The following is a 27,188-nucleotide window of genomic DNA, read 5'->3' as shown; positions in this document are numbered from 1 at the left end:
ATCAACACCAGGGTGTCACTTTAAAGAAGTAACTTTTCTAACCTTATACTGTAAAATTATCTTTCTTTTCTATATAATACATTGTAAATCTTGGGGCATATTCAGCCATTTGTGTTTACAGGTTATGACAGGAATATGCTTCAATTTTGGGTCTATAATTCTGCTTTGGTGAATGCCTGCTCATTTTTTATTATGTCTTTTCAGCTTGTAAACCTACAGTTTGGCTTACTAGCAGCTTCCTGAGCTGAAAATAATTGTCACTTGAAATGTTCATTGTCAAGCACTCTACTGACTTGGCAGACAGAACAGCAGTGTGTTTTCACAGGAGATACAAGTTTGGGGAAGACAGAATCCCCTGTCCTCCAACCTGGCAGATGCTAAAGCATAGCCTTCTAGGATAGGAATCATATATTGTTTTACAAGGAGCTGTGAAATACTCATTCATTCTGGAACAGTAATAATATTTAACTTGGGAGTAGGTTGCAGGTCTTTAGTCTGAAGTCTGAAGCTCTCTGGGTCTCTTAAAAGATCCCACAAATCTCTTATTAATAACCTATATACTCCAGTGCCTCTTTATAGTGCTCAGGTGGCTATGCCCACCAAACCTTGCCATGAGTACATGGGTTGGAGTGAAGGGCTGGCATAGCTCTCTTCCCCTTGAGAAAGATGATGAAAATGAGACTATGGAGTGTGACAGAGGGAGAAGCCAGGAGAAGATGGGGTGCTGCTGCTATGACAACTCACCCTGCCTGTGGTGTCTCTGTTGCCTCAGGAAGCTTTGGGCCTGTTGCATATTGTGCAATATACTTGTGCTCCTGTGTTTGAGCGAAGCATTAGACTAAAAGACCTCACAGATGTCAGTCAACAGTTCTGCTCATCTGCAGAGAATTATTCATGTGATGGAAAGGAGGGATGACATCTCATTCACCTTTGTTAGCAGAAGAATGTATTTGGCTCATCCATCAGTGTTCATTATCACAGCATGAAGCAGTCTCCACGTGTACATCCACAAATATAAGCACAAACAAGTTATAAGTTCACTCAGACCTCTCTCTGAGCTATCCTAAGGAAATGTCATCTCTCTGTGGGCCTAATTCACTTGAACACAATTCCATGTTAAATGTAACTACATTATAAGACTATATCAGTATGGGAGCTGATTCATCTCTGCAGAATATTAAACAGAAGTGAAATGAAGATATGAAACAGACAAAAATTGTGCCTTGCAGAATGCTGTTGTGGAAGGTTAGGTGGGAAGAAGTTAAGTCTTTGTCTTTGGCAGAGTCACAACTGTTGATAGACACATACAGAAGTGGCTGAACTCCCTGAAGATTCTGAAAGTCTTCAGCAATTCCAGCACAATTCACAGTGTTCAGTCAACCCAAAGATTCATTGTTCAATTAAAAAATACTTGTCCATATAAAATTGCCTAATTTCAACTGAAAGAAAAACAACTTTCTTTACTTAATCTTTATTCATTGACAAATTTTTATTTTATTTTATTTTATTTTATTTTATTTTATTTTATTTTATTTTTATTTTATTTTATTTTATTTTATTTTATTTTATTTTATTTTATTTTATTTTATTTTTTTATTATTTTATTTTATTATTTTATATTTTTCTCTTTCAGGGAATGTTCATATATAGCAACTACTATTGCATCTTAAATGTAAAAAATAGAGCAGCTTTCTGAAATGTTGGTATGGGGAGACAGTCTTCTTTCATTGCTTTGCTTGTCAGAATCACCCAAATCACAATTTAAAGGGTTATAGGATTTTGAGATAGCTAATATTGGATCAAAATTTTTAGGTACAAATTTGGGTATTCCAATTGTTTGACCATACCTATACCGTCCAATAATGTGTCTTATTGCATAATGTCCATGAAATATAACAGCAATTTTATTCTACTTCCTGTCTAACAAGTATGCTCTGGATAGTGGCAAAGGCTGTTTTGTAACATTATTTGTAAAACTTTCAAGAAACACAGTTGTCATCATGAAATCACTGAACAATTTTGAATTCATATGAATAATGTGACCTGGTGATCCATAACAAGATAAACTAGACAGTTTGCATTTGAAAATTTATAGATATTATTTTTTTATTGTGATTTTAATACTATGTAACTGGGTTTTTTCCCCATTTTTGTCATTTTCTTACTTAATTGGTAGTGAGAAGGGAGGGCACCTGGTAATAGTATTTAAGTTGGATGAGAGATTGGTGTGTAAAAAAAGCAGCAATCATTTTTCCCTTAGAGTCTAATCACTTGTTGCTTTATTGCTGCTGAAAAATCTCAAGCTCTTCTGTTATTTGGCATCTCTCAGAATAGATTCCAGAGATAAAACTTATATATGCCTATTACTGACCTGAGACATTAAGGGGAAGGAAAGGAAAGTATTGAGAAGGCAGTGAAATTTGTGGTTGCAATACAGATATGTGATGGTGCTGGATGGGTTGTGCTTATGCAAATTTCAGCCTGTATTCCCTGGACCATTAGTCAGGTTGAGTTATCAATATGTATGAACTGGACTCCAGTTTGAAATAAGACAAATTAGAACTTAACATATTGAAAGCAGACTCCACATCAACTAGAAGAGGTATATGAGTGGAAGAAAGGGGTAGACAAAGTAGTACAAAATTTGTCTCTGCTGGCTCCTTCACAGAATCACAGAATCTTCTAGGTTGGAAAGGACCTTGAAGATCATCTAGTCCAACCATTAACTTAGCACTGACAGTTCCCAACTACACCATATCCCTAAGCACTAAGTCAACCCGACTCTTAAACCCCTCCAGGGATGGGGACTCCACCACTGCCCATTCCAATGCCTAACAACCCTTTCTGTAAAGAAATGCTTCCTTACTTGTTCAGTGGCAGGTAGGAGAAGACAATGACAGAAGGCTGTAGCATCACAGTTTCTTGAGCTTACCCTCCTTTTTTCCATCTTGGCCGTGTTGGTAGGAGAATCTTTTCTTTTGGTTTTCCTTTTCCTTCATGTTTGTCAAAATGGTAGTATTTCCATGCTACTTTTCTTCTCTATGAAAAAATCCACTGGTTGATAAAGAAAAGGTGCAGAACTTAGTCCAACTCCTGTAGCACTATTAACTAGCTCCTTTTCCACTAAAGACAAGAAACTTGGGTAGTAGCCAGTTAGAGGGAGTTTCCTTCAGCCAGTACTGATATATGTGAAATAGCTGAAGGTGCTACATCTTTCACTACAAGCTACCTCAAGGTTCACACAATCTGTGTAGCCAACAGACACAATCTAAAGCTTCATAGTATTGCATGCTACTGACCTAAAATCACCTGAGCTGATTTGGAAGTTTCAGCTGAGATTTCATTGTGGCTTATTAGAACCAACATGAAATGTCAAACTGTGTTTTGGTGCACGGTAGTACAGTTTGATTTGGCATTTGATTTGTAAATATTTCATAAGCATGTGGCTGGTCATCCTCAGTCTTTTTAAAATGAATGGAACTGTACATGTGTGTAATGTGGAATACATATGAAAAAGCTTACAGGACTGAGGAAATCAATCCCAGCATACCTAAAACTTGGTGTTCTCAAAGCAATGAATCCTTGTGCAGATTTGTGTACAGCCTGACCCTGGAGATATTGATGCTGTTGTTTCATTCTGATTCTATTAATAATTTGGTCTGTTGTCCTTCCAATCTGAACTTGTTTACCTAATGTACTCCTAATGGAATTAGCCCAAATCAATTCCTGTGGTAACTTCTGAGTCTGAAAAGTATTTATTCTCCATCAAGCCTGCTTACTCTCATAGCATAAGGCACCTCGCTTTCTCATGAAAAGGCATGTTCATTTCAAACAACTTGAGTCATGAAATTTGCCAGTTGACCTAGAAGCATTTTTTTGTAGCAGCATGTATGCTGATTCAGAAAGTATGGATTTAGCCCAATACTGTTTAGAAATTAAAATTGAGAATATTTGCTGCTGGAGGTGATGTGACATAACATTACCTCACTTACCTTAACCAGAGCCATTGAAATTAAAATGAATAATATAAAATCAGATAGTAAACGTAAAGCTTTGTTCTTTTGTTCCTTCCCTACTGTTTCTGGAAAGTTTAGGGGCATTATGATTCTTAAAGAGACTCTTTCTAATCATTATGAAGCAAGTTGGCGCTACTGCATAGGAATTGTATGTTTAGAAATTGTTCATTTTATTTTTCAGCTTCAGTAAACAAACCAATATTTCTGACACTGAAAAATGTGTCCTTAACATTGTCTGTTACCATACCTTCTAAATGTACAAATTTGTTATAGATATTTTCTCATTTTTTACATTGGCCTCCTTTGCCCTGGGTGGAAAAAAAATAGAGCCAGTAATGACATGTATTATAAAGATTAATCAACCATAAAGACTATAATTGAACACACAAGTGTAGTCATTACTTGATTAATTACTCCAATAAAATAATCAGTCTTCTACATACATCAGAATAATATTCAGTGGTGACTAGAAGAGAGTGTGCAGAGACCACGACCGCCTTCAATTCCTACATCAAACAGACTTTTTTACCTTTCCTTCTATTTGGTTGCAGAACCTGCTTTTATTAGAATGTTTCACGTAAATGAACTTGCTTTCTTTCCTGTCAGAATTCTGACATCCTAACTCTATCCTTAAGAATAAATACTGAAACCTCTTATGTGGACTTTTACATCGCATATGTTACCTGGTGACCTAATGAGTGTATGTGGAAAAGTCTTTTCTATGAAGTACATAGAAAATGTCACCCATGGGGTTTAGAATGAAGTTCAAAGACAAAATTGTTATTGCTATAGATTGAAAGCACTATTCAGTGAGAGATTATTGTACTCTGAAGTCTTCATTCCTAAAATATGTTTCCTAAAACTGAAACCTGGCAATTCATAGTGTAGTACAGAAGTTCACCCACTGCTGCATCTAGAGCTCTGTACTGGATCTCAAGCTCATGAGCATGTGTCTTCCTGTAACCTGTAGGGAAAAGTAGAGCAAGTCTGCGTATTTACTAACAGGATCAAGAAGTAAATCTAACTCAGATGGTTTTGAAGCTGGGAAGTTGTATGAACAAGTCTTGATGCTTTAGATTGGGAGATGTATTCTTGATATCAATTGCTGTAATATTTTTTACAGCAGGAAGATTAATTCATTCCACAGTGCTTAACTACAGTACAGTGGTAAATTAATAGTGTTAACTAAGCAGGCTGAAATAAATACTATACAGTTCAGTGTTTGAGCCATGGTCAAAACCCAAGTGAGCATCAAAACTAAAGAAGAAAAGTAGCCCATGATGGTTGCTGCTTAACCCTGAGAGTTCACACCAGTTCTTCTGGCATTTTAGAGGCCATGGAGGAATTGACTTAGTGTGCATTTATATTTGAGTATTATGGAAGAAAATGTATGTGGCCTCTGCAGGTGGACATTGTAATGTAAACCTCATTTGTGTATAAGTGGAACCCTAGTAAATGATGTATCTATGACTTTAACAGCATGGACTTCCTGACCTACTGAATATAAGCTTGCCATCCATCTATCTAAAATGACCAGTGCAGTGAATGTTTTGGTTAGTCCTTACACATAATAGCATATTATACAATGTCTAATTTTCAGTTGTTCCTAATTATGTTATTTCTTAAATAAAATCTTTTTGATCTAAAAACATGGTTTTTTCTTTGAGATGGCTGTAATTGTCAAGTCCAGCTTTCTACAACAACTCTATTTTTTTGAGTTATTTAACCTCTAAAAAGTGCTGACTTTTTCAAACATTATTGATTAGTACAGAAAATTTACACGCTGCTGTAAATTGATTTAGTGCTTCAGAAAGCCTGAAGAAATATGTAGGAAAGGTGTATATCTTTATATTTTCCTCAAATTTTCTTCTTATTATTAGGGTTATTAATAAATAGCTTGTCCAGAGAGAAGAGAAGTTTCTCAGTTAGTTTAGCTAACTATTATTGCTCAGTCCTGAGAGAGATCTGTGCAAACTCTGGTAGCAGAAGCTGTTCACCTATGGTGTTGTGAAATTCATGAAGTGAGGGTCAAGAGTCCCTCATGAGGTATAGATGAAAGTTGAAATAGCCCTATGGCACTGCTGTAGAGATATCTCACTGGGATTCACCACATTTGAGGCAAGCCTGATCTGCAGTACTTTGGTAGGAACTAACAGAGCACTTTGAAGACAGGGAGGTTAGTGGTAGACAGTGAGGAAGTTTACCTTCATATAAGTAACTAACACACTATTAGCTACTTACCTAAGTCTAAAATCTTTTCTGTTTGGTTTGGATCACCTGTACTGGCAGCCTTCACATGGAGGTGGAAGTGATTAAATGAACAGCGGAACCAATGTCAAGGATTAGGTTTCCAGAACAATATAAGGGCAGAGAATGCAAACTATTACTTCTATCAATGGCTTTCTGAAGCTATTATAGTTGACACGAGAGCTCAGTCACCAAATGGGCAAAATTCTGCCCTATTCATTTGTTTGTAGACGATTATTCTGATCTTTGTTACATTAAGATTATATCTAATATGGTGCAGTTGCAGATTAATTTCCTTTAAATTGATGTAAAAGAAGTCTGGCTAAGATCGCTATAGCAAGCACCTCAGAAGCATATTGTTGGGGCAACAAATGTGTATTGCCACAGCCCTGTTTACACTTTGCAATAGAAAAATAAGATTGTGTTCTACAAGGCTGTCAGTCTGCCACCTCTCATGAGCAATGAAGCCACTTAAAAAAATAAACAGTTAGTAGGGGATGGCATGCTATTTGTCACTTGTGCTACTTAGTAGTTGTGTATTATCACTTTTGCAAAGCATATAGAAATAGATGATTGATAACTTTGTACAAACAGAACCACTTACGAGTGTGCCAGAATATGGCCTCGAGTGCTAAAATTCAGTATGTTGTTGAAATGCTTGTCCCCAGGAAGCAAAGACCACTGTGGATATTTTTGTTACCTTAAGTATAATAGCTTGCCACTGAATTTAAATTATGTTCACTACTTTTGTCACTCCATCAGAATTCTTTATATGCTTAAAATATGAAGAAATGTTGAAATTCAGCACTAGTAGTTAAGTAAAAATCTGTTCAGGGATTTAGAGCTCTAGAAATATTACTGTGTATTCATTCTCGTTAAATCATAAGTTGACTTTCTTGTCAAAAAGTGGAGTTGGAGGTGAAAATCTTCAGTAGTTTGAGCTACACCAAAACATAAAGGAAGCAATCAGGTGCACCTATATTAATTATGTTTGCATAAGGCCTACGGCTATAGGTCTCTAAATTTGGATGAGATCCATGGAGGTGTACATTATTTTAGTATCCTAAAAATTGAGAAATAGCCAGATGTTAATGTTATTTTCAGTTAAGATTGCAAATGGGTTTTTTTCAGTACAAAACCCCAATAATACTGCCAGGTCTTGTATGAAATTTCAAGACAAGCTACTCTTGTATGGGACAATAATGGCTAATCATAACTATCATTTTTTTGTGACTATAGCAGCATGTTCTGATTTTATGAAATAATTACATCAATTATAGACTGGCACCAATAAATTCCAAAATCAAATTTTTAAATCTTGTGGAATCCTACTGAAGTTATTCTCACAATAGGCCTCCGAGTGTAATATGAAGATGGATTTTATAATGTGTGCAGGAGGGAACTTTAAAGCCAAGGATCCCTACAGAGAATGTCATATCAACACCTTCCTTTATTTATTAATTTATTTTTGAAGATACTCCAACAGGCAAATTGCAAGCACGGTAATTATTGTTCAGGAGAGGAAACTTACAGACTTTTATGATGCGGTTATGAATTCTGAATCCATTTCCTGTAAATCACTAATGTTGGATAGACTTCGTTAGTTGAATTCATATTCCCCACATAAATGAAGCACCTACTTTGTGTTTAACAGGTAGTTATAATAATAATCACTTGCATGTTATTTATAGGCATTTCTTGGATTATGATGGCAGAAATACAAAGATGGAGTATGAGTCATGCAGAAAACATATATGTTGTAAGACGATTTTATCTAGCTTGATAAATATTCTGCTTGTCTTTTTTTGTGTACATTTTTGCTTGTGCAAAGCAGATGTAATGTGCTATAAAATAAAAATCATAAAAAGGGGGAAAATAGTTTGTAAAGGACCTTTAGATACTAACTGTCCAATACTCAGTGAAAACAGGGACAACTTCGAAGTCATATTTGTTTGTGTAGGGCCTTGTCTGAGTATTGAGTATCTTCATATCTTCAAGAGAAGTCTTGAACAGCTCAGAGAACTGTAATAAGTTCACTTACTTTGTACATATAAATAATTACAGTGATCAGGGAAGACTCTTATTTTATGTGTACATCAATAAAAGGTTAATGTTCCAGTTTTCATTGACTTGAGTCATTTAGGTGCTGTGCTGTATACAAATCTTTCTGTACAAAGATTTCCACCTCTCATTGTAAGATAGAGTAGTTGGGAGAATAATGACAAAGGTACAAGGACAGTGTCATGCTTAGTGGTTTGACACAGCACTCTCATCTTCAGGTATACGATAGATTTTACAAATGCAGTTCTGAAGCAAACCCAGAAAACAGTTACATATTTGCTACCTAGTTCAATCTTTTCAAGCATGGTGGAAGTGTTTCTTCTCCCTGCAGCTATAGTAAGCTACAACTAGAAGCAAAGCAATCTTGTGATTGTGACTAGGGAAAATGAAAAAAGAGCTGTTGACTCTCGGAAGAAATGAGAAAAGAGCAGTTAAGTCACAGAAAAGACTGTTCTCCTTTGAAAATTCAAGGGAAGTGGAGATCATTCAACAATTTCTGGAAAATTAAACACCCAATCAACTAGAACAGTTTTGCTAGTCTTCTACTTTGGAGGTGTTGGTAGGAACGTGACCTTAAATTTTGATTTGATGAACAAAAGCAGTGAGTTTGGATTCTTCAGTCCAGTCTCTAGTGGCCCACTGTATCTGGTGCCAAACAATGAGATACTCTCAATTGTGTTTGGCAGTCTGTTTAGGAAAAGATGGGAGGTGCAATAACAAGGAGTATGGTAAATGAAAACTGTTCTCTCCAAGCTACACATGCGTGCTGAGAAAATCCCTGATCACTGTATGATTAGTCTTGGCTGATGTTATTGATAGAGACATCCTTTTATTGTCTTTTAAGAAGCAGAGTATTGCATCAGCTGGCTGTTCACAGAACATGCTAAGTGAAATTTTAGTCTTGGAAATTGCAGCTGTTTATCATGTTTCTGTGTAAAATGGATAAGATATTTTCCAAAGTATTTTGTGATTTAAGCACCATAAATCCTATTGTTTTTCAATAGTTCTTGTGCACTTAAATGGCATAGTTGCTTATGGTTTTGCTTGTGTTTATACTTAGTTTCAAGGCTACTTAAAATATAATCTTGGATCTAAAGTCAATGTTTTCCACTGGGGCACTCTGCTGGAGTTGGTATGTGTCGTGTAAGCAGTGCAAAGGGACTTGCCAAGATGAGTAGGCACAACTGTGTGTCCTGGATGTTTAAATTTACTAAGGATGGAAATGTATCCTGAAGCTTTCAGCATTTACCTCTCGCTTTCTGATTTATTCTTGTAGCTTCTAGACAAGATTTTAGAATAGCATAAAATCTATGAATAAGGAAAGAAAAGTAAATTGTAATAAGTTTGGGCTGTAAGATTTCATCTTGTATTGACTGTATAGTGGCAGCACATGAAAATATCAGATTTGTATGTTATAGTTAGGTAGTTTCTTGCATTTCTTTTTCTGAAAGAAGTTTTTCATCCCATTCTCTTTTGATGCCAGTAATTAGTAATGGTTTGCAAAACTGAAGGCTGGGCTTTTTTAGTTCTGTTTGAATGACCTTACTCTCATGTTGAACTACAGTCATGAAAAACTAATAGTTATTTTGAAAGGAGGAAATGCTTTTCTTTTTTCTTAAAGTGCTGGGGAATTGTGCAGTATGTGACCTTTCTGATGATTTAAAAGTTGTAATATTTATTACACCAGAGTAATAGTCATGGTTTGGGACTCTGGAATTGGGTATAAATATGTGAATATGTGAAGTTGAAAAGAAACAAACTGGGAACATTGAGAATATTTTCAACCCATGTTCTGATCAGTAAGCATCATCCATAATATGCTAAGTACTCTGTATAAGTTAAAGCAAAAGTTCTAAAGAAGGGTTTTAACTGAGGCACATATGTTCTTTATAAAGAAAGAGCAAGAAAAGAGGTTAAGGAAAAGGGTAAGAACAAATAAGCTGGGAATGAGTGGGTTTAGAAAGCTGAAGACAGACACACGGGGTGATAGTGGAGGTTTCTCTAATCAAATGAAAGGATTTATAGAAGAAGAATGGGAAAAGGAGGGCAACTGGGAATCAAAAAACTCCTCTTATTTTTCAGCACTTTTCTTGCTAGAAGTAAACATATTTCTGTATAGAAAACCAAAGTGGCAGAAAAAGATGCTGGAATTTTGGAGATCAGGTTCAAATTGGAAAGTAGTGTTGTATAGCTAGAAAAGCAGAAAGATTGTACCATATAGCAAATTTCATGGAGTAAATTAGCCTGGTTTCAGGATTTTCATTGGAAACATTTAGTGGAAGAGCAAGAACAGCAAAAGTAGACGCTTGTGGTGAGCTTAGGACTAGAAATAGGATAAAATGGCCTTGTGGGAGGGACAAAATGGACAAAAGGTGTGGGAGGAAAGGAGCTATGAGGCAAATGTAGAAAATTAATGGAAGATGGAGAGAAACAAAAGTTGTATCAGTAGAAGTTAAGGGAAAGGAAGATGGGAAATGTTACGTCTATATGTATTATGAGGTACCATAGTGCTACATGCTATGAGTACCCATTTATCATTCTTTACCGTAATGAGAGGATGCAGCCTGTGTAGAAAGAAATTGTGTCATCCCTAAGTAGTAGCAGCCCAGAAAATGTGAAGAACCCCTTTCATGTCCTGTAGTTGTAGTGTTATCAGCAGTTAAAAAAAAAAAAAAAAAGAAAAGGTTTGCTGGCTTCTGCTTGCGCTGGCTGTGCATGTTTCACTCCACAAATTCAACAGGAAGAAATGTCTGAGAATAAAGTGAGTTCTCTCCACTCATGGCCAAATATGAAAATTGTAGAAGAGTTGAGCTACAGGGAAGCACACACTTATTTGACCAGACAATAGCTGGAGAGAGAGAGCACTGAGCAGGCAGAATAGAGGTGAGGGAAGCTACACATGATGAAGACCAGGCCGCGTAACCTTTCAGTGGCTAAGAAGACAAACCAGTGACAAGCTCTATCCCTACCCCTTCACTTCCATTACTGTATTTTTCTATTTTTAACATTTAACAAAAACAGTTCTTGAGTGTCAAATACTACTTTTTTTAAAAACTTTCAAACTCATGTTGTTTAAAACATGTTTGAAGATGCATCAAACAGCTTTACCAGAACAAAATGTATGTGCTGTAATTGCATGGCCCTAATACTTTTTTTTCTCCTGAGAAAAAAATGCTCTTAAATTTTTCATTATTCAGTCTATGTTGTGCTGAGATTTATGTCAGCTGTTTCTAATATATTTTTCATGGGAAGAAAATTTGTTACCTGGACAGGCTTAAAATCTGTAATGTTGAGGTATTGATAAATAAAGAAAGTACAAGCAGAATTTTTGGGAGTGGCTGCAGTGAAATTAGGTTCTTAACTAGCTAGTGATATGCCATACTATGGCAGAATAAAGAAAATCTTGGTTTGGTCAGCTACTTCTTTTCCATGCCATCTTTGTGCCTTTTTTTTGTTTCCCACCCTTCCAGCACCATAGATGCAATTCAGGACAACTCAGCTCTGATGCTGTGTTGGAATTCCCAGCATGCCTTTGCTCATTGTAACATCCCCCAAAATAAGGAAACTCAAAAATTACTCATGTAAGTATGTCCTCCTACAAATTACTTCAGTACTGTTATCTTTTTTATGCCAAATACTTATTAAAACTTGGAGTACTGAATAGTTGTTTAGCAGTTTCAGAAATCTGATAAATCAAGTATTGGGTAATTGGTGTCTTTTCTGCATCTTTTTTTCTTGTATTTAAAGTCCTTGGCAGTCTGTTTCCTTATACAGCCTAAAATCAATGCACTGGATATCCTAGAAGCAGTTTTGTGGTTTTCTTCTCAAGTCATTTACTGCTTCTCTTGGGTTTTTAGGTCCAAGTATTGCTGTAGCCACTGTCTGTTCCTTGGCCTAAATAAGATTTAGCTTTTCCTTTTGTGCAGTTGAAATGAAGGTGCTACTGGCTTTCATTAAGAACTGGTGATCATCTTGCAATCAAAGACTGACCAGCTGGCAGTCACTGTTCTTTATAATCCAAATTGTATGATGTGATCTCTGTAGTAGTAAGTGGATCATCACGTCAGGCGTGCATGGTGCAGAATGTGAGGAATAAAATGAGGAGCACACTAAACAGGTGTGTGGTTTTTGTCCCCAGCTGCCAGTCAAATCAGTACAGTTTGACTGGGCAAGAATCACGGGATCTTGGTTTTTTATGGCGTCTTTGCATAGAACTTAATGAATTTCAGACTTAAGTGCCTTTCCTGACACTGAAATGGTGCCAGGAAACCAGTTTGGATTCCAGCATGTTAAATACTTTAGAGAGAAGTCTTTAATTCTTACATGTTTAATTCCTAATTTGAATAAAAGCCAACTGTCATGACTCTTTCCTCAGTGCAGTCATTTAAGGAATAAAATGAAAAGACAATATGCTTGAGTCACTTCAAGGCACTCTCTTCAAAATCTGTTTACATCTCCAAAGCTGAAAGCTCCAGTGAACTGTAATATGAGATTAATATATAGTAAAGTATATAATAAATATGTACTAATTTGAATACTTCAGCTTCCCAGGGATATCAGAGCTCTACTATGAGTGGAAATATATCTATCTTTTTCTGGTGCTATGCAAGCTTTTTAAGTTTCATTTTCCATTTTAGTAACTGCTATGTTAAAAGACTATTTTGGATTTAGGCTTTTGTTGGTTTTTTGGGGGTTTTTTGTTTGTTTGTTTTGTTCCCACATAAGTTTTATGACACCCTTTATGAAGAGTGGGAACTGGGGCAGAGATTCCAGTATGTTCCTACTAATGACTACACAGTTTCAGCTGATTTTACATGGAAGAAAATCTGGATGCAAGAAGTTTTTGCTCATGACCAAAAAATCCTGAAACAAGTTAACAGGAGGCAATTCCCAGAGTGAGTCAGATAAGAAAAGCCTATTCACCTACTGTTGAAACAGGGACCATATCAGAGTTCCCAACTGAGAAACATGTAAAAATCACGCTCATGAAAGTTGCGGGGGGAGGTTATTTTTGGTGTTTGTTTCTTTTTTTACAAACTTCAACCAGAACAAGGAATTTCTCCTCACTTCTTCATACAGAATAAAAACCTAATGATTAGTCTTATTTTGTGGCTAATGATGCCATAAAATCTTATCCAAGCAAAATGGCTATACTAAATTTTATGTTGAAGAAAATATCAGGTACACGTGTCACAGTGTTTTTATTTTCCCAGCCAGTAGCAGTGTTTAAAATACAAGGAACTACAGGAATTTCCACACACTCCATGCAAAAGTGGATTAAAATATTATTTCATAGAAGTGACTCTTTAAGACTGTCTGTCTTTCATAAGAATCAATTACCCATAAAGACAAAAATTTATCAGCGATCATCTAATCTCAAGGACTGGTTCTACTGGCCTAGTTCTGCAGGAACAACTAGTGGAAAGAAATGCTATTTTTAGAAGTTCTTAATTAATATAGAAACACCCAGCATTGCATTCTGCATTTCTAATTTCCAAAATGCTATTAAAAGTAGCAGTTTGGAGTGACAGTTCATCTACAGTCCTTAGGAAATCTAAAAATAAACACCCACCTGTGCTCAAAATGCTAGTAACTCTACTTGTAAATCACTTAGATTACTTATTATTTGCAGATATGACTTTTTTTCCCTGACACTTATGTACTACACAAATCAACCCGGTATATACAAATCAAAAGTTATTTAATTAACATAAAAATATCGGATGTCACATGAAATGTCATTTAATGTCAGGCCTGGAATGAGCAAATAAATTGCCTCATCAGTTTAATTAACAAAACAGGTAACCAAGTCAAATTAATGTACTTCAAATTATATTAGAGCCATTTTGAATGGGATTGCACTGTTGAATTTTAATTGGAAATTCACTTTACAGGACAAGGAAAAACATAATTTTACTTCGATGCTCAATACTGGACAGACAGGCAATAAAATCTTCTGAGTGTCTTAGAATAGGATAAACTTTGGAGTCCTAGAGTCTATGAGTTGTCATTTAATTATTATATTTATAATTAAGAAATTGAATTTTTTTTAAATTGTAGATCTAAATTCTTAAGACTTCACGATTTTGAGTTTTCTAATGATTATTAGTAACAGCAAAAGACTGGGCTCCACTGTGCTAAGCATTGTACAGAGAGAAGAGAGAGCCTTTGAGGAGCTCAGACTAACGATTATGAAGAAAAAGAGTATTACTCCTCATTGTGAAGCTGGCTGAAGCACAGAGAACTCAAGTGACTTGGCTTATTAACAGAAGTTCAGGAGATATGTGGCAGAACTGGGGCTATATGCTACATCTTAATTTCAGTAAGTTAACCTCATAATGATCTTTCTACTATTCATTTTCCTTTTGCTCTTCATGTGAGTAACAATAAGTTCATGTTGTCAGAGGGCTTTAATTAGAATAGTCTGGTGGTTTCTTTTTCTGAACACTTTTCTTTGAGTGATGGAGAAATGGGAAGCAGAATGGTTAAGTGGAAGGATCACAAAACAGTAAAGTAATTTTTGGAGAAATACACAGACATTGTTATCAACCACAGAAAGACCAGCAGAAAGAGAGTCTAAGATTCCTTCTAGAAATGGAAAGTGTTCTCCCTTAGTAAATACAGAAGGTACTTGATACAGAGAAGTGAATTTATGTATCATTTTACATTATATCTGTTAATCTGCCTGAATAAGCTAAACATGAAAAAATCACTGCAGGACATCCTACATACTTAAAAAGCAGGGGAAAAAAAAAATATCAAAAGTTTCCAAGTAAGTGATGCTGTCTGCCAGCATTCCAGATTGTATTTTGAAAGCAAGCTCAGTTGAGTCACCTCATTATATTATTCATATTTTGCAAAGAATTAGCTCGAATCCTTAAAGCTCAATACAGTTGCATTCTGTCCTGTTTGAAGTGGGTTCCCTTTGCTTGTTTCTAAGGTTGACAGTTGCTTCTGAGAAATGGAAGTATGTTTTCAAGCATTTCATGTAAACAGTTAACATTTAACATCTCTATTAGAGGAGAAAAGGACTTAATCCCTTGAGGTGTGATTCCTAGTTCCACTACTACTGTAGTTATTACTAAAGCAAATTACTTTCTGCTAAAAAGTTGTTTGGACAATCAAATGAACATATGTGTCTATACATTAACACAGTTCAGTCAATCAACAGAAGGTTGCAACAGCAGAAGAGACATCCATTCACTGCTATGGCAACAAAAAAGTCTCTCTGTTAACTGGTATCCTAGAATACTATGAAAAAGCAAGTTGAAATGAATGGAATAGCAGTCCTCAACACTCAGGACTTCCATGTGAGGCTTTTTCAGTCACAGCAGGGCAGATAAATACCTCTTCTTAAAACTTTATTGAAAGAACAAATATTCTAATAGCCAGAAAATACTGTTTCCAGAAGCTAAACTTCATCTTCAGAATCTTGTTATAAATCATTGTAGGTGTGGTGGTGTAATGTTATTGGCGACCAATGACCGGTGAATTCACTTAAGGTTTTTACAAGTTTTCAGTAACCAGGCTACACAATATATTGCTTGGGTTTAGCAATTAACAACATTCTAGTTATTTCTAGCTGGTAGCATAGTAGCAGTGCTTCAGAATCAGCGTTTAAAATGGTCTATTAATAAAAAAAACCCAGATTATTTCCTAAACGAAACTTTGAAGCGAATGTGAGTTGACTATATATCATAATGGGCCTCTCCAGCTTTCTAACTCGAAAAAAACAGATTGTAAGAAAGTGACTTAAGGGCACTTTACATGGACTCAACTCAAGTAATGTAACTATACTAACTTGTTTAACGTACGTATGATTTTCTTGTATAGACCAAGCATAAGCACCTTTTCTATTTATGGAAACTCTAATCTTTGATTGAACCAGAACAACATAATATCTGTCCATCCATGTCAAGATTTATATTTTAAATGTGTATAAAGCAGTTGATGTGCTTGTGTTTTTTTCTACCCCAGTGAGAGCAAAATTTTCAGAAAGTTTAAAGGTGATCAGGAGATAGTCTCACATTACATTATTTGAGATATATGTCTCTGAAAACCCAGTAACATTGACATGACCTTCTCTGCACTTCAAAGCATTGCACTTTTCCCCCATTCATATTTGAACTTCTTTATTTGATTTTTAGCCCTGCTTCTGTTTGGTAATATATAACTAATAATAGAACTAATTAAAGCTTTGATATTGATATATTTTTTTAGCCACAATTTGTGGCCTTTTGGCATATGTCAGAATTAACAGAAGATCTCACTATAAACAATCATTCTCTGAATTAATTTATTGTTTGAAAAAGAACAACTTTGGCAGGGTTGTTAAGCAGAGCTAAAATAAATGAGTTGGATGAAAATATAAACATATGTTGCTGTAAACTCACAGCCAATGGTATTTAAATCCTATTTAAATTAGATTAAGACAAAATTTCCCATAAGAGTAAAGAAGGAGAAAGAAGCAAGCAGAATGGGTAAACACAAAAATGTCAGATAAAGTTCTTTATAGTTTCTGTTTACAGTGGCATGTGATTGCCTTCTGTACTGTGTGGTGTTGGCTATATAGTTATGCTGCATGAACAGTGAGCCCTAATTGCAGCAGACGAAGTTGATTATTTATGCATCTCTGTGCTGAAGACATTTGATTTGTACATGCATACAGCACAGCAGTGCGTACAAATCAAATAGCTTTGTAAAGGTATTGTGGCACACTCCTGAATTGGTTCAGCAGAAAAATATTTCCAACGCATTTAATGCTAGTGATAATGGAACAGTACCTCCTCACTATTTCTGTAAGTTTATTGTGAGACTCTCTCTATTAGTTTTCTACTCATCTTGGGCTTATTCCATAAGTTACATGGGGGATAAAACCAGAACAGCCTAGGCAGTTCAAGGAAGGTAATTGGCATGCACAGAGTTTCCCTGCTCAAATACTGCTTGACATGAATGTGCCAAAATCAGGAAAAATAACCTTGGAAGCTGGCTAAAGAAAGGAGATAGTTAATAGAGATCATAAAATTTTCATGAACACATGACACGAAATGTGTGGGTTTTAGTCTGTCTACAACTACTTACATATGGGTCATCATATGTCACAGCTCAGTGGATGAAAAACGCATGGAAGAAAGGTAGGATGGGCCAAGTATTGCAAGATATTGTCAACAATATTCACTGAGAACAGCAGAAAGTAAAAAGGAAAAAAAACCAAAAACAAGATAGGAAATCTAAGACTTGACAGGCTGAAGGTTTTTGCTTTGAAAAAAATTCTTAGATGAGAGATTGTTTCTATCAACAGTTGTGCAGAATGTTTTTTGTAATTTCCCAAAAGTCTTGTTTCTTTGATTACATTTTTCTAACACAAACTGTACTTGAAGTTAGTCTCTTTAATAGTGTTTGGCTTATAATGGAAGAATGAAACTGCTATATTACAGGTAAGAAGACTCGTTGAGTATCCTGCTTTTCATAGAAAAAATTCCTTTTTTGTGCCATTTCTATGATAATCCTGGTGTTCTTAGAAGAACATTTTAATTTAGTTGAGTTTTTAGCATTGTACTTTCGAAGTTGCTTACAAAGAACCATATCTGTAACTGTGATCAATTATTCCTAATATGCTTTTTTTTCAAAATATTAAAACGTAGGTTGTTTTCCCTCTGTAGATATGTTCTTATAATTGTTTTCAAACTTTAAGTTATGAGAACTTAACAAAAATGGATTCCAACTCACATGCATATATACGCAACCATATGTTGCAGAGATTAAAATGCACTTGCAAGTGAGATATAAGAAGGCTGTAAACATTCTGTACTAAAGTAATTTTTCTGGTTGCATATGCCTCACGTGTATACTATTAAAGTATGCTTTGCAAATTTTAATATCCTTTTTTGTAGTTCATTAGGAAAAGACCAAGTCAGAGTTGCTTGTGGCTTACAGCACCGATGCGCGGGTAACAGCTAAGTAGACAACTGCAGAGGCAGTCGTAAAGCAGGGTGCATTTACCTACCTAGTTCTTGTTTTATGTATGATATGTTTGAATATACCTCTGCAAAAGTTATTTAAGGGAGACAAAAGCAAGGTAATTCCCTTACTTAAATAAAACCAGATGAAATAAAGATACTGTTTACTAGCTAGAGTATGCAAGTTGGGGAGTTGGTTATTACTATATCTGCATTTCTGAATAATTGTATATATTGAGTTTGAAAATAATTTTTATTACAAATAGCTGGATTTTTTTAAGCTGCCAAAGTCATTGCTGCACCTCTACCTCTCCGTTATTTAAATAAGATGTTTTGTTTATGGGAGCTTGTCTGTGGTTATAATATCACGTTATCTGATTATTCTTGTATATTCAGGGTATAATTCTTTTTGCCTTTAGCTTAAAAAAAGGAAAAGTTTGTACTGAAACAGTTTCATCATGGACTGTCTGAAGTCAGGGCTCTTCATGGGTCACCAGATGACTTGACTTATGTTAAAAGTACCTAAATATCTAGAAAACTCTTAATGGTTTAGTCTTAGCTTGCTGAGATATGGATTCTTGATCCTTATTGTGACAACCCAAATTAGCTGAAATGAAGGAGACCTGATAGCATAGGAGAGCTGGGGTAAGAAGGGGCCTTAAGAGGTGTCAAGTCCAACCTCCTGCTTAAAGGAGGGGCCTGTCTGAGATCAGACAGGGTTGTCTGGGGCTTTAGATAGTTGGATCTGGAATACTTCAAAGGACAGTGCATGCACAAATTCTGGGCAAGCTATTCCTATGCTTGGCTGGTCTTGTGGTGAAAATAGTCTCCTCTTATCCATTCTGAGCCTCTCATTCCCTGCCCTGCACCACTGTGAAGAGCCTGGCTCTGTCTCAGTGGCCTCCCAGCTGGAGCCACCTCCTCCCCAGGCTGAACCAGCTTCTTCTCAAAGGGCAAGTGCTCCAGCCTCGACCACCCTGAGGTCCCTTTTCTGAACTTGCTCCAGTTTGTCAATATCTTCCCTGAGTTGGGAGGTCCCACACACCTGTGTATCATCTAATCTATATGTCTTCTAATGAGTATTGTATGTCATCTAATCAGTATTTTGTTAGTGCAGCCCAGGGGGCATCTTTGCTGCTGGGGTATGCTGCTGGCTCAGGCTTAGGAGTTGTGTCTGCCCAGGGCCTTTCCAGCACAGCTAATCCTCAGTCTGTGTTGTTGCAAGGACCCTGTATTCTAGTGGGGTGAGGTGCAGGATGGAGGAAAGTTGGTGTGACAGCTTTGAGGACCCAGCTACTCCATGTGTTTTACAGGTGTTGTAAAACCAAAAAGTGGAAGTTTGAGATGGTAGGGAAAATATTTGGAGTGGTATTTATTGATGGTGTGTTGGAGAAAGGGATGAGAATTTTGAATAGTTGAACAGTAATGGTTGTTCAAGATAAATAGTATTACCTGTGCCACATTATAACATGCAGCTGTCTGCTTTGGAACAATGATGATATTACTGCTTTGCTCTTTTTGTAGATGGTCCAGAGAACAGAAAAGTAATAGCAAAATCAGTGACATGACTGCCTAGATCTAGTGGAGGGTCTGAAAACTGTACTGTACTAGGAGAGTTCTTCCAAGAATTTAAGCATCTTTTGTAACCAGATAATCTTTCTAGATGTTTCCTTGTAACTGTAGGCATTGGCTCCAAAACTGATGACTATCTCCATTTGTAAATGCTCTTTCAAAACCAATAAAAATGATTGTGTCCTTTCTCAGTCCACTTACTCATCCAAGTACATGATACTCTGTGAATCAGTAGGTGAAGTTCCCTTTCTCCTCCACTAGAAACAGATTTCCTGTTGGTTCTCATGTTGCCTTGTATTTTTATCTGTCTTTATTTTCAAAATGGTGATTAATCGACCTACAGCTTTTAATATTCAAAGCTGCATGACTTTTTCTCATTATGCAATCAGTAAAATTAATGAACGACAGCTCTGCACCACCAGGAGGCCTAGCTGAATAGCAAAGGGACTATAGAAACAGGTTATTTGTGGGTCACTGTCAGGATGGATTTAATTTTATTGCACGGAATATTTCTTCTAGTATAGAAAAATGTTTAGTGAATATTCTTGTGTTAATGAAAACTGTTAAATTTATGCTGCTTCATATTTGGCATCACTTCAAAACGTCACTGCTGCACTTTGTTAATTTACTTTTGAATTTGTTTCAGCATATAATAACAAGAAGGGAGAAATTAAGGAAACTTGAAATCTTGAAGAGTGAAACTGATGGCTCTTAGAAACATCAGATCAATTTGGATAAGACTATGGAACCAGGATATTCAAGGGAAATACTTCATTTGTCTCCTGTGGGATCTGCAGCAAGCCTTAAATAGAGATATACAGTTCATAGTTTCATCCCTCTTTAATTGAATCCAGAGATGAATCCCAGATGGATGGAAATGATCATTTTCCTTAGCATGTCTCTGTAGCAGCTTCAAGTTAAGGTCCACAGTTAGTGAAAAATGAATGTGAATGGTGCCTGCATGTTCACATATACAGTTCAAAATATGTGACCCTAGACATAAAGTAGAAATTCTGTATTGAGCGCAGCTGAAATTAACCTTATGTAGTATCATCATTATTTTGCCTTCTGCCAAATGACAGAAGGTAACACTCTGTTCCCATGTGTTGGAGCCATTACTCACCACAGATGTACATAGATGAAGGGTGATGTGATATAAGATGCCAATTCCAGATGGAGGCCAAATTGATCATCAGATTTATCAAAGCCTGCATGGTGTCTGCTGAGCTTGCTGCTCTGTGGGTTAGATTAACATAGTTTCTGATGGTAATCATGGTAACATCAGAAATGTGATCTCTGAGGTAGGGAAGTACTGTTCAGGTTACCTTAGCAATATTTTGGTATAATAAAAGGCAGCCTGTAATGGTGAGGAGGAGATACTCCTTAGGATAGTCTGGGAAGAAAGGAGAAATCTCAAGGAACTGCTGAGAAATCACTATGCTTGCAGTGCACTCTGTAGGATTTCGCTGATTGAAAACAAGAGAACATAACTATCCTTGGATCTCTGCCATACCCCAAAGGAAAAACTAACAAAATAACAAGGTGGACCTTTTCTATAGGACGAGAATGTACTTCATCTGCACAGAAGCAGATGTCCTTACTGGTGAAACAAGAATAAATTAGCCATTATATAAAACTAAACAAAATGAATTTCTACAAGTAGATGTAAGATTATTTATGCTGGAAAAGATTACATAGGAAGTGCATTTCATGGGAGGGACGTGTGGAGCTCTTGGATGTCATAGCAATGTGTGGGTGACTTTAAGGAGTGGGAATGTCTAGAAGAGATAGGAAATAAAGAGCTAATTATACAAAAAGTGAAAAGAATAATATTCCTACAGTCATGTACTTTGTGGTCAGTAAAATGAGTTTTAAAATTAGGTTATGACTGGGAATGAAGCACAAGCAGATATTTGAATACTAGAAATACTCATCTGTCAAGAAAGCCCTCAACCATTTAGTATCTTGGGGGTAAAGCATACTTAACCTTAGAGACCTTAGAAGTGCTCTCATCCTGCTCTAATGCTGATCTTTTCCTTACAAAATAGCATATCATTAGACAGAAACAAGGAACTATGATGGCTTCCATTTTTTAAGTTCCTTTTGAAAGACAATGCCACATGTATATATTTTAATGTCATATATTTTCTTAAGCCTTACTAATCTTTTACATAAAGGCCTCAGTCTTAAAAAATTGCTGTCAGACTTAAAATTTCTTGTTTCCATTAATCACTGAGGGGTTCAATTCTTTCAGGATTGCACTCAGAATGATGAAAATAAATTAATAGTGACCGTGACTTTGGAGTCTGAGAACTAATAAATATTAGTTCTTATTGCAGCTCAGCAAACAAAGACTAGAGAAAATCTCTGCTAGAACTAGAAGAACAATGTGTGTAGGTTTTCTTTTTTTTATCTTCTTTTTTTTCCTAAATATTTAGTCTCTGAACCAAAAAATTGGAAAAATCAGTTCAGGTCAAGCTAAATCAGAATTTTCCAGTGAAATTAATACATTTATTTGGATCAGTTAAGTGTTTTATATACTCTGACATGAAACTTCAAATCTTCAAACTATTTAACCCTCTTAAGAACTTTTATTTTTAAAATGTTAAAATTCATATTTAAAATGGCTCTTTAATTTTTAAAATTAATTTAAAAGAATAAAAAGAACCATTTAACTATGATTTAACATTTTCTTTATGAAAAGTATCATAACATGCATTTTGGACATCCATGACTGACACCTTTCCTTTATCTTGTCTTTGGTGCAAGCTGCAATTTGAACAGATTATTATTTTACCTGTTGCAAACTGATTTTCCTCTTGCAAACTGATTTTCCTCTGTGGAAAAAAAAAATTCTTAGATCTACATCTTGATACAATGTAAAACTAGATGATTCAAATTCAGTGGTCCTTGTCTGGGGAGGAGAACCTCCTGATCTCCTTACGTACGTATTTCATTGCTAGTCAATGTAACACACAGAACGAATCTAAAAGATCGCAACACAGAACATTTTATTCCTGGAAGAGAAGGGATCGTGCATTGTCCTATTCAACAGAAAGTCTCATAGCCTGATGGCTAAACATGATTCTTGGTATTTAGGAATATGGTCAGCTTTTCAAATAAGTGATCTGGATCTTCTGCTTTTACTTCTAGCATCATTTTGAGGTAAGACTGGATTGGACTCTGGGTTTTAAAGAAAGTGATATAACTACCTCCACTTTACAGAGTATTAAAAGGGCTTTTGTGTCTCTGACTCAGAGCTGTGTAGGCTGTGAGGGTAGGGGCAGGGTCTCCCCCCAGCCTCCTCTATAGCTGCCTCCAGTGACTAGGCTAGCAGTCTAGAGGCTTCTTCTCAGGCAAAGGATGTTTTAGATCCAGTCCTGGCACATGAAAAAATTTTCAAGATGGCTGTTTGAATAGTGTTTGTCATTGAACACTAGATTTTAGATTCCACCCAGAAGGCCAAATAATTAAATGCACAGAAGACTGAATGCACTCCTGAAATTGTATGTGCAATCATTTGTTGGGTCTAGGTGCTTGTCTTCCACTCATCCACTTTGCAAATTGTCAGTCACTTATGAGATAGTAAATATGAAAGTTAAAAGAAAATACAAAAACTTCTGTCACTCTCAATAAAGAACAAAACATTCCTTCTCATCTCTCCTGTTGAGAAATGCTAGTGGTAGGGGATATTGTAGGAATGTTCTTTTCCCAAGCCCTTCTGCTTCCTTAGTAAACTGTACGTAAAATTGGAACCATTTTTCTAAGTTTCACATGATCTTTTAAACTGAAAAAACCCCTCATTGTTCATAGCCTTCTACTTATTTTTGAAATATCTCTAGAAGAAACGAAAGACACGATAATTTATAATTTCAGAAGTTGTTTAATTTTGCCATCTTTCTTATAAAATTAAGAACTCCTACGAAATGTTCCCTACAGAGCATAGTTAATAAAAGTAAACAAATTATTTACAGAAGAAAACCACACAATCTGAGGTTATAAACTAGTTTAATTAATCAGTGGGACAGGAAAATACGGAAACATTAAGAATAAATTTCCTATCTCTGCCCACCCAGACTCCACAGTGAAGTTTGGAGTAGAACCATAGACCCAACTTGCTCAATTCTATGTATTGTGGCTTTTTCTTTCTCAGTACTATATGTGCAGAGAATATATGTCCTCTAGTTAATGAAACTTAGAAAATAAGTAATATATTTTCATTTAAAAGGGAAGAACAAAATAATCTATTGTGGGTATTTATGAATTCCATATGGTTCCTGGGTTTTTTTGTACAAGACAGTAGAGTTAGGGGAAGTTACAGGTTTTGTCAATCTGGCATTCAGAGATCCTTGGAGTGAATGACTTGTCTGCAATGCAAAAATACAAAACGAAAACAAGAGGTTATGGTATAACATAGATGAGGACAAACTATTCCAGACAAATTGTATTCAGTGGAGTAGTGCTAAGAAGGAAGGTATCTGTTGATGTTGAAACAAAGAAATTCACTCAACAGTCAGAATCCAATATAACTGTTAAGCAGGTATTCTTTATTAGCAGTGTTGGGGTTGCTCTGGGGATTCTCCACCATAAGGGCTCCCAAGAACTAGCAAGGGACATCAGTTTACACACACACAAATCATACATATTCATTAGATTGCCTAGAAAGGGGTGTCTTATAATGAGTTCCCGGAATTCATTTACATAGTCCCAGCATGCGTAGTAAAAATAGGGTGAGGGTCTTCGGTGGTCGAGGGAAGAAGTGGTCTTCTTCACAGTGTTTCCTAGCTGACTTTCTTTCCAGAGCATGGGCTGTGAAGTAAAGTCCAGATGCCTTCTCCCTAAATCAGCGAGATCATCCTCCCTAGATGGTATCTCTGTGTCCTTTTGTTCCAGTTCCCCATATCTTAGTTTGCCCAAGTGCCCATTGAAGGCTTTGAGTCTGCTATCAGCGAGTTATACAGGGAGCGTTTTACTTTTGTCTAGACAGACAAAGAGGCCTGGGGAAAACAGTTGAGGAGTCCTTGGGAAACAAACACAAGCAAAACTTTCATTCATCCCAGTCTTAATCAGAAATTCATTGGTTTGAGCCCTCTCAATGTCATAAAAAATACAGTTATGCAGGACCGTTCCTAACCAGGCCAAACTATTCCAGCAGAGGCCATTTTCCATCTTTCTATAGCATATGGTTATGTTAACAGATTTATATTGTCTTACATGTACAAATGTAGTAAGAATTGCCAATGCAGAGTGGAAATGAGCTGCATCATAGATGGGACTTGTTAGAAAGTCAATGTAGGGCTTAGTGATCTGGAAATGGGCACAAAGGATAGGATTACACAGGAATGGATTTACCTTAACTGCAGTGTTTGAGGTCTCATTTGAAAGCTTCCAAAATTCAGACAAGTTTTGATCAAGCCTCCTTTTTCGGTCATCTATGCAATAAAGACTCTGGCTTAGAATTTATTTAAGAACCTAATTGATGGTGTTGAGGACAATAATCTAAGTTTCAAACTGCTGTCTGTAGCCGAAAGAAATGAAAAGCAGTCAGAGTTTACTGAAGAGAACATCAGGCAATAATTATGAGTCTGAGAATACCCAAGGAGTAGATTATTTGGGATCTGTAAACAGCTTTAAATTTTGGATGATATTTGATCACTGTTACACTGCTACATTTTTGTCAACAAAGTAGATGAGTTTGAAAGAGAGAACACAGCTTTGTATGGACCTAATGTATGCATGACAGTGCTTAGAGTTAATGCAAATAAATGAAAAGATTACTTTTTTTTTTTTTTCAAAAGTATGCAAAACAAACTGTGACTTCCAGTAATACTGTTGAGGTAGAAAGGAGGAACGTGCTCCAGTTAGAAAGTAAAAGCTGAAGTGACAATGCTTAGTAGATGTCCTGTGCTACTGTGGTGGTGTAGATATATGCAACATGCATGTTATAAGGGGCAGAACAGGTTAGTTTTTACTGGTTGCAGCATCATTGAGCCCCCAGGGAGATGTCCAGTGATTGACCATTAGAAAATGCCATTTGACAGAAGACAGAAATGCTCCTTCCCTGCAGAACCTGACATGCTTCTCTTACCTGAGACATTCAGAAGAGTGTTTTAGAAAGCTGTGCAAAAAAAGAAAGGGGAGCAAAGAAGCAGAAGAAGAATACCAGAAATTAAGAGGATGATCTTGTCAAACTATGAAGGTAGACAGTACAGGAGATTTTGCTTATACTCACATGTGGAAAGGTTCAACTATAACTTGCTAAAATCAGGGTATCAACAGGGAACACATATCACACAATACATGACTGGCAGAATACAAGGAACCTGTTAATCTGGTAGTTGATGTACTCAATATTTTTGTATCTTGCTCCTGAATGTTTAAGTACTCATGACATGGAAAGAAACGTGCAGGACTATCTTGAAAGATGTTTTTTGCTAAAATGTACTTCCAAAGGGTGTTTGGCTATTTTGAATTGTGACAAATGTGAAAGTAGCAGGTGGTCTCACACCAGTTTGAGCAAAGAGGTCTGTGTCATAAAATCAATGACTGTAGATTACTGCTAGTAAGAAAAACTTGTTAGAAATTTTGGCCAGAGATGCACATTTGAAAGGTCTTCGGAGGCTGAGCTATTTTTTTAGGCCCCTGAGTGTTTGGTCTGGTAATGCAGTAATCAGCATTAAAAAACCTGCAATTTACCAGTGGATCACTTGGTGAATACCTAGCTTAAAAGCTCTTCTTTACAAACTGACTTAAATTGTTTGTATACAATCAGGTCAGACAGGCTGCACAATGCTGTTATTGTTTGCTAGAATGCTCTTGTGACCAGCTTTGAGCAGCTGAGGTTGTATTTTTTTAGAGAAAACCATAAGTCCATCATCTCTTAAGGCTTGCCTTGCTACAGATAGGCCCTAGCAGCTTGCAGCTATCCCATCTTGTCTACAGGGTAGTGGCATCACGTAGGTATAGTGGTGTCCTGCAGAGAGGATTTGTAGAAAGCGTGGGTTTGGGTTTTTTATGAGTTTCCTGCAAGGAACAAAACAAGGTGTCCAAATCTGAAGGTGAAGTTCAATGATCCCAGTAGCAAAGTCATGAAATGCTTTCAAATATTTATGTTTCTTTTTTTTTTTTTTTTTGGAAAGTAACTTCCATGTAGAAATGTCTGTGAACTTTTCTTTAGAATATTTATAAAGACTCTACTATAGTTTTTAGAAAATGAATGTTTTTCTTTCTGTGAGAAGTCTACAAAACTTAGCACTGTTTTTGTCAGAGGAGACAGCAGAGTATTTTGAGCAGGGTTTTTTCAATCTATCAGTGCAATGAGAAACTCCTAGCC

This window comes from Strix aluco, chromosome 1 (assembly GCF_031877795.1).
Source record: "Strix aluco isolate bStrAlu1 chromosome 1, bStrAlu1.hap1, whole genome shotgun sequence".
NCBI classification, from domain to species: Eukaryota; Metazoa; Chordata; class Aves; order Strigiformes; family Strigidae; genus Strix; species Strix aluco.
Note: the sequence above shows the minus strand (reverse complement) of the source record.